This window comes from Balaenoptera acutorostrata, chromosome 9, assembly GCF_949987535.1.
Source record: "Balaenoptera acutorostrata chromosome 9, mBalAcu1.1, whole genome shotgun sequence".
In the NCBI taxonomy this organism is placed as follows: Eukaryota; Metazoa; Chordata; class Mammalia; order Artiodactyla; family Balaenopteridae; genus Balaenoptera; species Balaenoptera acutorostrata.
Genome location: NC_080072.1, coordinates 16299409 through 16309653, shown reverse-complemented (window position 1 = coordinate 16309653; position 10245 = coordinate 16299409).

Genomic DNA, 10245 nt, shown 5'->3' with positions numbered 1-10245 from the left:
CTGTGGAGGGCAAGGGGGGTGAGAATGGAGTTTGGGGGTCCTGGAGGCTCTCTGGGAGCCTTTCAGCCTAAAACAACTAGATTTCTACAGCAATTCCCCCCCCCCAAGATTCTGAGCTCATTTCAATCCTTTGTGACTAGTAATATATTTCCCCACCCCAACTCCCACCAACCTCCTTCCTAGAAAAGAACACCTGCATCTCTTTATCTTGGCTGATGGTCACAATGGGAGGGGGGTGGAGGAAAGAGGAAGGCGAGGTTGATGACAAGCTCCATTTCACAAGATAAGCAAAGGGGACAGAGAAAGGTGAGTGGTTCCCCAGGCTTCTACCCGTACCTTAAGAGTTGATCAAGCAGGCTCTGGAAGCAGACTGCCCAGGTCCAAATCCTGGCTCAGGCTTTTGGAAACTGTGTGGCCATGGGCAAGTAGCTTAACCTCTAGGTGTCTGGTTTTCTCGGTGTACAAAATGGGGGCAACCAATAGTAGGAACACCTATGGTTGTTGTGGAGATTTAAATGGCAGCAGCTCATGCTTATCGGGTGCTGACTGTACCAGGTACTCAGGGCTGGTGTGCCAAGCAGACTCCCATTGCCCTCCCCAGAGCTGTGACTGGGCAGGAGAGGCTATGCCCTTTACACAGAAGTAAACAGGAAGTGCCTGGCTTATAGTAAGCACCCAGTGACGGTTAGCTGTCTGATTACCAAGGTAACACTCTGATCCTGAGGCAGTGCTGTGGCCCACAGTGCCACCATCCCTGCTCCCAGCCAGTGATAGCCAATAATGAATGAATGAGTGAATGAATGAATGAGTGAATGAATATGACTACAGATCAGGATTGTTCCTAGCTTTGTTGGGTGAAGCACAGACCCAAAATCCACCTGACTGAAGTCTCAGGGCTTGATAGTAGTCTTTGTGACAATTTAGAGTCTCAACTCACTGCCTTAACAGAGCTGGCTCAAGCAGGGATGATGAATTCATTTGTTACTCCTTCTGCCTTCGCAGCATTCTGGGCTCTGGGTTGCTGAAGGGCAGGCACCAGCCTCACTTGTGTGCAGTGTTACCCCTGATTGCCCCCCTGACTGGGAGACACAACTAGTGCTCCCCTAGGTGTGACTACTGGATATACCCGAGAGCCTGACTTTTATCAATAGACGGAGGGACTTTATAACAATTGCTCCAAGATCTCCAACACAGAAGGGGCTGCTTTAGTAGTAGTGAGTACCCTGTCACTAGCAGCATGCAAGCAGCAGCCAAGGAAGAGTTGATGAGGGTGCTAGAGGAGGGGTTCATGCCTTAGGTGGTGTCTGATGTGGATAAACCTTGAGCGCTGGGTGACTTGATTCTGTGTTCTTGTTTCCCAAGCCCATCAGATGGGAGGGTGTGAGCACAAGCCGTCCCATCATCCTTCACGAAGGAGGCAATGTTGACTGGACCCTTCCTGTGTGCCAGACAAGGTGCTGGCTGTTGGGGCCCCAGTCCCTGTCCTTGAAGAGCTTACAGCTCCTGGGAGGCAGATGCACGCACAAATAGTCAAGCGCAGCAATGGAAACAACTCACAGTAACAGCCAAAGTGCTTGGGGGGGCCGGAGGAGAAGGAAGAGACATTCTCCATTACCCCTGGCATCCACTTTCCCGAAAGAGCCCATTAAAAGCTCTGTTCTCTTCCTTCCTATATGATTTTCTAAAGTGATGTACCTCTACTTCAGAACATTCTTTAGACTGCCATTCTGCCTTTAACATTTCTGAGTTACCTCATCTTTACCTTGGACATAAATGTAAAGAGGATAAAAACTGACATTTGTAAAGTGCTCCCCAAATCTAGGCAAGAATAGGTGCTTGACACGTGGTAGCCATGAGGTGTCATCATTATGTACAGTGCAGGCCAGGGAACATTAACTGAGAGGGCGAGAGAAGGGGGTTAGGACGCTGGCTCTGCTCCTAACCAGCTGTGGCACCCTCGGCTGCTCCTGAAAACACGAGCTTGTGAGAGTCACGTGAGGTGATGAGATGCAAAAGGTCTGCAGACTGGAGATGCTGATTCCTATTGTTATCATTATTATTGTGATTCTCATTATTGTGAAATGTTTCCCGAAAAGCCCCAGGAGGATGGGGGTGGGGTGGAGGTGGAGCCCAGAGCCGTGGCTGGGGGAGGGTCACTCCCCTCCAGCCTCCCACAGGAGCCTGGGAGCAGCTGGGCCTCCATCTGCCCAGGTTCCAGCCAGCAGGGGCGGCAGCACCTCCTCTGTGGCTGTGTGTCTGTGCGTGCGCCCGTGCAGGTGGGTGTTGGAAGGTGGAGTGGGCACAGGGAATGCCAGCGTCTGTGGCTAGAAATCACTTGTGGATTGTGACTCCCCGGGGAAGAACGCAGAGGCAATTAGATTTCAAAGATGCCAGCAGTGGGACTAGTGTTGGCACCCAAGACATGAGGAGAGAGGCCGGGGGGAGTGAGGGTTTGGCCTAGTCTTTGGGGCTAGGGACAGGGGATAGGTCTTACCAGGGACCCCTTCCTGGGGATGGCGGTGCGTGTAGAGGAAAAAGATGTTGTCAGAGGCCTGTAGTGGTTGAGCCCAGGGGTTTTGGAGCTGACAGACTTGGGTTCAAATCCTAGGGATGGGCCAGTGATTTCATTTCTCTAAGCCTCAGTTTCCTGGTCTGTAAAATGGGGATAATAGTAGAGCCTATCTCCTAGAGGTTATTGGGAGTTTAAGAGAGAGGATACATGTTAAGCTGTTAGCAAAGAGAAGGCACATAGTAGACTACTGTTACTGATATTATTCGTAGGAAGCCCAGAAGAAGGAGGGAGGGAGAGGGCCTCGGAGGTGCCACTGCTTGGTAAACTGGGAAAGTAGCTCTGGGGTGAAATCTGTCAAGCCAGGAGGTGGTGGAAACTGCCACAAGGAGCACCATCTTGGCCCAGGCCGAAAGAGCCACTGTCCCAGCACACAGCGTGAAGCAGAGGAGCTGGGCTTTCATAACTCCTGCCACTTCCCTTTGCTGGTTCCCCTCACTTTCTCTGGAGTGTCTTCCTTCCCTGTGAGCCTGTCTGGTAAGAAGACCTCTGGGTCTTTCCTCTGCAATTCCAGCAGGCCCAGGCTGAGCACAGCTTTGGGGACTGGGAGCTCAGGGACCCTGAGACAGGCGTCCCCCACCCTGCCTGGCCCCTGCCTCCACGCCGGGGAGACTGTCCAGGCCTCCTTCCCTCCACCCCCACCCTCCCTCCTATGAATCATCCCCACCGCTGCCGTTGCTGCTCCAGGACCGCAGAATGTCATGCAGCTCCTCACCTGTGGGAGAGACAACCCATTAGGATGCGGGTGGAAGCAGTGAGACTCAGCCCTTCTAAAGGAAGGACGTGGCACCTCAGCTCTGGGACCGGAGGACCACAGCCAGCCCTTTTCTGCTTCCACTGGGGAGAGCTCAAGGGGGCAGGTGAGAGCAGAACTTGGGAGTTAGACCATCCTGGATCTAGGGTCAAGGCCCTAATTCTGCTTATTAGGTCTGTGGCCTTAGTCGAGTTACTCAGCCTCTCTGAGTCTCAGTTTCTTCATCTGTCAAATGGAAAGAGATGAATCATGCTGAGGCACAGGGGACTTGGAGGATTAAATGAGGCACGACCTGTAAGTCCTGAGCTCAGAGCCTGGCTCACAGTAAGTGCTCAATTAGTGTTCACTGACTCAATGAATGAATGAACAGGCGACAATGGTGGTGAGTGGCGGTGCAGGGAGGTGCATGTGACTGTCTTTGGGAAAGCCGGCCTCCACCAGCTGGCTTCGGGTGGTGGGGTCACTGTCTGGGGGCCCAGGACACCTGTTGCTCTGTGCTGGTATGAGAGAGGCAGCTTCCAAAACTCAGAACAGAGTATGGACTATCCCTTGTGGGCACAGCTCACACTGCTGCAAGTCAGATAAGAGCCTCAGGCTGGGTGCAGACTCTCTGAAAGTGCTGAGCCCTGCCTGACCAAAAAGAATTGCTATGGGGTGGGGGAAAAACAGATAGTGGATCTTCAGCTTGGGAGACCCCCCAAACCCCTTTACAGTGATAGCATAGAGCAGCCACTCTGGGCTGCGAGGTCAGGACCTTGGACCCTGGGCAGCCAGCTAGGGCCTGAGCAGCACCTCACCTGCCTCCTGCCCAAGGGGATGCTAGGCCACTTGGGTACCACACCCTAGAGAGCGCTATCATCTTCTCGATAGCTTTCTGAGCCCTTACCATGTGCCAGGCCCTGGTCTAGGTGCTTTACATGTATTAACCTTAACAAATCTCATGAGGTTGGCACCATTATTAGCTCCATTTTATAGATGAGGAAACTGAGGCCCACTGAGTTACATAACTTGCTCAAGGCCACAACCCAGAGATCAGTGAGCTCAGGATTGGAACCCCAGGCCCAGTGCCCCAGACGGCTCTGGCTGTGCTGCTGACCTGGGCAGGGATGGCTGATCCTCCCTGGCCTGCCCTGTCCCCAGTGTAGTCATCCAAGTTTGGGGCAAGGGCATCACCTTTACATTTATAAAGGTAATTTATAAATGGCTTTTGAGCAGTGGTTCTCAAAGCAGGTTTGCAGGAAATGTGTTAGAAATGCAAGTACCTGGTCCCGCCTCAGACAACACAGAATCAGAAATTCTGAAGGGATACAGTGGCCGGGGCCGCAATCTCCATTTCAACCAGCCCTCCCGGTGATTCTGAGTCGAGCTAGAGTTTGAGAACCACTGCTTTAGAGTCTGCAAAGCGAACTAAATTTCTAGATTCTCTCATTTAAACTGACACTTTGGTATTATTCGGCCCATTTTGCAGGTAAGAGTAATGAGTCTCTCTTTGCCAGATATCACCTACCAGGGAAGGGGAAGAGATGGGCCTGGAACCCCCAGTTTTTCGTTCTGGATTTTTTTTTTTCTTTTTTCCTTCTTGAGACCAGACTGCTGACCAAGGTGAGGATGGGAAGGGACTCTGACAAGAGGGGCTGCGACGGGGGTGGGAGAGGTGGGGAGCCCGCTGCCCTGTTTCCCACGGGAGGCGGCGGGCCGTGTTTATTATTCTTTCGGAGGTGCCCCTACCCAAATCGACACAAATAACGCCCAGCCCGGCGTGTTGAGTGATCGGTTTATTAATACTCGCGGGGCGCTGCCGAGGCGGATCGCAGAAACAAAGGCGCACCGCACGGGAGGTATCATTATGTAATTGCTCCGAGGAGGAGCGGAGGGCTGGGCGTGCCCGAGGCTCAGGGCGCCCGCGGCCGCCGCCCGTACTCGGAGGGCGGGGTGGGGGGGGGCTCTGCCGGCGGGGAGGCTACGCTACGGGGCGCCAGGGCTCCGGGCGGGGCGCGGGTGGAAGGAGCACCTGCAGCGGAGTCCTCACCCGGCGCTCTTCTCCTCCCACGCCCGAGCCTGTGGCTGGGAGGCAGGTTAACCCCTGCGTGGCTGGGTGCAGTCCTCCGCTCCGGAGGAGGGGACCCCCAGAGGCAGACCTCCCCCCCAGTCCCCCTGGCCCCCGGAGGCTGAGCCAGGGCCTCCCCAACCCCACTCACCGCCGCCCGTCCGTCCTCGCCCCACCCTCACTCGGAGTTGGGGTAGAGAGAGAAAAAACAACACTCTGGGCAACCTGTGGGTGCAAGACCCGTGCTTGCATATCAAACCTCTGCGACGTGGCCCATTTTATAGATGGGGACCTGAGGGCCAGAGAGGGCTGGCTTCATGCACCAAGAATTCCAGCCCGCAAATCTGTCAGCTCCAAAACCCACTGTTTTCCCCTGGTACCCCACAAGGGGTCTTTATAACCACCGTGGGTCAGTTTTTGCCTCTGTTACCCCATTTAGGGTTCAAGTGCGGGGATGCTGGGGATAGGGTGGATCTCCCCATCAGGGGCCTGCGGAAGGGGTTCGGCACAAGCTGTGCTGCAGCTGGGAGGCTGGTGTTCCTCGAGCAGTTGGCGCCAAGGGCACGCTGTGGCTGTTTGGGTGAGTGGGGATCAGCACACCAGGCCCTGCCCCACACTCCTCACCACACCCAGACCCCCGAGAACCGACCCTGCCATACCCCCAAACACTCCAGTGCTTTAGCCCTCCTGGCCTTTGGCCCGGGCTGGGCCTTCTGCCAGGAATGCCCTCCTTCCATCCTCCAGGCAGTCTCACTTTTGAGAGGTCCTTCCCAGCACACCGCCCCCTGCATCACTCATGTACCAGGAAGCTTTCAAGGCTGTCTCTTCCAGCCCTGGGAGCACCTGGTGACTGCACCTGACACACTGCTATGTAATCTGTCTGCCCTCATTAAGCCACACCCCTGGGATGGCGGCTCTGTTGCTGACATCTTCACATGTATTAACCTTAACAAATCTCACAGCCACCCTCAGGCTGGCACACAGCCGGCCTCTCCTAGAAGTGGGTGAATTTGAGGTGGAGGATGCAACCCTGAGATGGATTGGATGCTTGGTGACAGTCTTCAGACTCTGGCTTCAGAAGTCTACGGCCCTGCCTCTGGCTCTGCCAACTCCCAGCGGTGTGGCCCTGGGCAAATTTGTAGCATCCCTGCGCCTCTGTTTTCCCATTAGCAAAGAGGGACAATGGCAACCTTAGTCTCATGATGCTAGTTAGTGCTTATTGAGCGCTTACTATATGCTGGGCAACTTCATGGACTCTATAGGCAGCCTTGAAGATGTAGCTGTTATCATCTCCACTGTGTAGATAAATAACTCTCCCAAATCACCAGGTGATAAGGGACAGAGCCTGGCTTCAAACCCTAGTCTCTAAGTCTCCTGTCTTCTAATTCCCTTTTACAGTATTATTTTGACAATTGGATGAGAAATAGTTCAGGACCAGCATACAGCAGGTGCTCAGTAAAGTGTGCCCCTCCACTCGAACTCCCAGGACAGAGCTCCCTTTGCCCACTGCTTGCCCGGGCCATTCTGGGAGCCCCTCTGTGGGTGCGGGGCTGAAGGAAGGGGTTGCAGGAGGACCTTGGCGGAAGGAAGTGTTCTGGTTTCTGAGTATGAATAAATTATTGTTTTATATCCTTATATTAAGAGAAGGGCACAGTGTGCATTTACCAATCTAAGCATGTTGAGCTGCAGCTTTCCTGTGTTTTGCCAATTGCTAAAATGTATTTTCAGCCCAAGGCAGTAAACAGAAGACCACTCTGCCTGACCGCTCCCACAGTCCTGGGGCGGGGAAGGACGTCCAACCCCAGCCAGACCTACAGGGAGAATAGGTGTCAGTGGGCATCCTGAGGCAATGAGAGAGTTCCTGTGGGTCCCCTCCAGGTCATGAGAACTTCAGCAGGACTCTTCACCTCTCTGAGCCCTCAGTTTACACAGCTGAAAATGGGCCTATTACTAGTGCCCTGTCCATGTCACAAGGTGAGAAAAGTGGCTGTAAAAGTGCTTTGTACTCATGAATCATCTTATTATTGTCATTATTCATATTGAGATCAGTAAGAGTACCCTCTCTATTTTACCTCTTCAACTCAGCTACCAGCACCTACCCTAACATGCTACCAAACCCTAACCCAAGCCAAGATCAGCTCTCACTGGGACTGCTCCTAACTGGTCCCCCAGCTCTTAGCTTTGCATCCTCCAACTCTCTCTCCACTCAGCAGTCCAAGAGAGCTTTGAAAAAGTTGACCAGAGATTATGAAACATGGCTTTCCCTGCTGCTTCGAGTAAAATCCAGACTCGTCACTGTAGCCAGCGTGGCCCTGCATCCTCTGCCCTCCTCTCATTCCCTTTGCTCCACCCACACCGCTTCCACCTGCCTAGTTCTTTTTTTTTTGGCCACACTGTGCAGCTTACGGGATCTTAGTTCCCTGACTAGGGATTGAACCTGGGCCCGCAGCAGGCCCAGTGAAAGCGCTGAGTCCTAACCACTAGACTGCCAGGGAATTCCCCCGCCACCTTCCTAGTTCTTGTATCCACTGAACTTGTTTCCACTTTGGGCCCTTGGCACATGCCATTCCCTCTACCTGGAATGCTGTTCCCGTCAAGCCTTCCCATGGCTGCCTCTCTCTCTGTTACCACTGGTGTCAGCTGATAGGTCATCTCGGAGAGTCTTCCCAGCCACCAAATCACAGTTGACCCCTATCACCCAACTGCTTCCCCTGTTCACTAAACTTATAGCATGTGTCACCATCTAAGATTATCTTTCCATTTTAAAATGTATCTGGGGCTTCCCTGGTGGCGCAGTGGTTGAGAATCTGCCTGCTAATGCAGGGGACACGGGTTCGAGCCCTGGTCTGGGAAGATCCCACATGCCACAGAGCAGCTGGGCCCGTGAGCCACAACTACTGAGCCTGCGCGTCTGGAGCCTGGGCCCCGCAACGGGAGGGGCCGCGATAGTGAGAGGCCCGCGCACTGCGATGAAGAGCGGTCCCTGCACCGCGATGAAGAGTGGCCCCCACTTGCCGTAACTAGAGAAAGCCCTCGCACGAACTGAAGACCCAACACAGCCAAAAATAAATAAATAAATAAATAAAGTAGCTATAAAAGACCTTTAAAAAAATAAATAAATAAAAATAAAATGTATCTGTTTCTGTTATCTGCCTCCTCTAGAACATACCCTCTTTGAGGAGAGAAACGTCATTTGTCTCACTCACCGTTGTATTCCCAGCACCTTATTTTATGAGAGAGAGAGAGAGGGAAATTAATAAGTGTATTGAGAATAATTACTAATAAATGACAATGCAGAGCAGAACCAATGGGTATTAATCCTACTGCAGAGGGAGTGTTGCAGTGCACAGCCTGTGCAGCAGTACCCAGCAGCCCAAGGGTAAAGGCCGTCATAGACCTACCACTTCATTTTGCAAGATTTTAAATGAACTTATATTGTTCCAGCTAAAATGAATATAGGAATATACATATGTAAAACAAGTGATTTTTGCATTAGAGAAGCTTGTAATTTGATGGAGGAGATAGACATCTGAGCAGATACTACTCTCAGCTGCCCTCTTGTGCTTTGCTGTGTCCTGTGTCCGGATCCGTCTCGTGTGCTGTTCCCTCTGCTGGGATGCTCTTCTCCCACCACGGCCCAGTCTTCATCTGCTGGCTCTCGCTCATGCTTCTCTTAGCCCAGCTCATCTCCTCTGGAAATTCCTTCCTGACCTCTCACCTGCACCTCCCATACTCTAGCCCAAGGTTGGGTTCCCAAAGGCCCCCAAGCCAACCTCAGCAGCTCTCTTAAGGCACTGGTGGATTTGAGACCTAGGTTCTGAGTGCCTGGGGCCGGCTGAGAGCTACTTCCAGGCCGGACTGTGTCTGTTTACTGAAGTACCTGTGTGCCTAGCACAGTGCCAGCACGTGGTGGGTGTCTGAGGAGTGCAGGGAGTGTGGGGGTGGGGTATGAGGGGAGACTGTGAGAGCAGGGGTGGTCTCGGCTGCCCCTCTCCTATACGCACCCAGCTGCCCCGGCCCAGGCTTTAATCCCTGGAGTCCAGGGAGTCAGATGAGAACCTCCGGTGGGGGCAGCTACCCTCTGAATTACACCCCACAACAACTGTCGCCCCCCCCCAGCCCCTCTGCTACTTTCCCTCACCCTCACCAGGGGTCCAGGGCAGCCCACAGTCACCCTGGCCTCTCTGCTCTGTGCAGCTTTCCCACCCCATCTCTTTTTCTTTCTCCTTCTGCTTTGCTTCACACTCAACCCTCCTCCCCCAGCCTAGTGAATGCAAACTGAAAAGAAAAAAAAAGAAGTCCCCCTTGGCAGCAGTGGCGTCAACAGTGAAAAATACCCAATTTAAGGAGTAATCGCTGCTGTAATGATTGCCAAAGCCCTGAGTCACTACAGAAAATCAGGCTGAGGCTCTGGGACTCCCAGGCTCCCTGAGTTGTGCCGCTTGGGTTGTTTAATACCCAGGACTCAGTGTCTTCACCTATAAAGTGGAAGGAATAATACCGGTCCAAAGGAAATAACAATCCCATGACTCTCCCTGGGGCTGCAAACCAGAGGTCAAGGTGGCACACACAGCTGCCGTGGGAATCATGGGAGGGACATAGTCTTCCTATATAGGGCCAGTGAGAGGAATGCAGTGCTGGGGTGGGGGTGGGGCCTGGAAAGGCGCATAGCTTAGGGCTCTTGGGAAAGGCTTCCTAGAAATGGTGACATTTAACTGAGCTGGGAAGGACAAATGAGAGCCATGGAAAGTGGTAGAGTGAGGGAGAGTCGGCCCTGGAAGGGACTAGAGACCCCACACTCTCGTTTTACAGATGGGCAAACTGAGGCCCAGGGAGGCTGTGGGAAATGCTGAAAACCACCTGCCCATTAGTGGC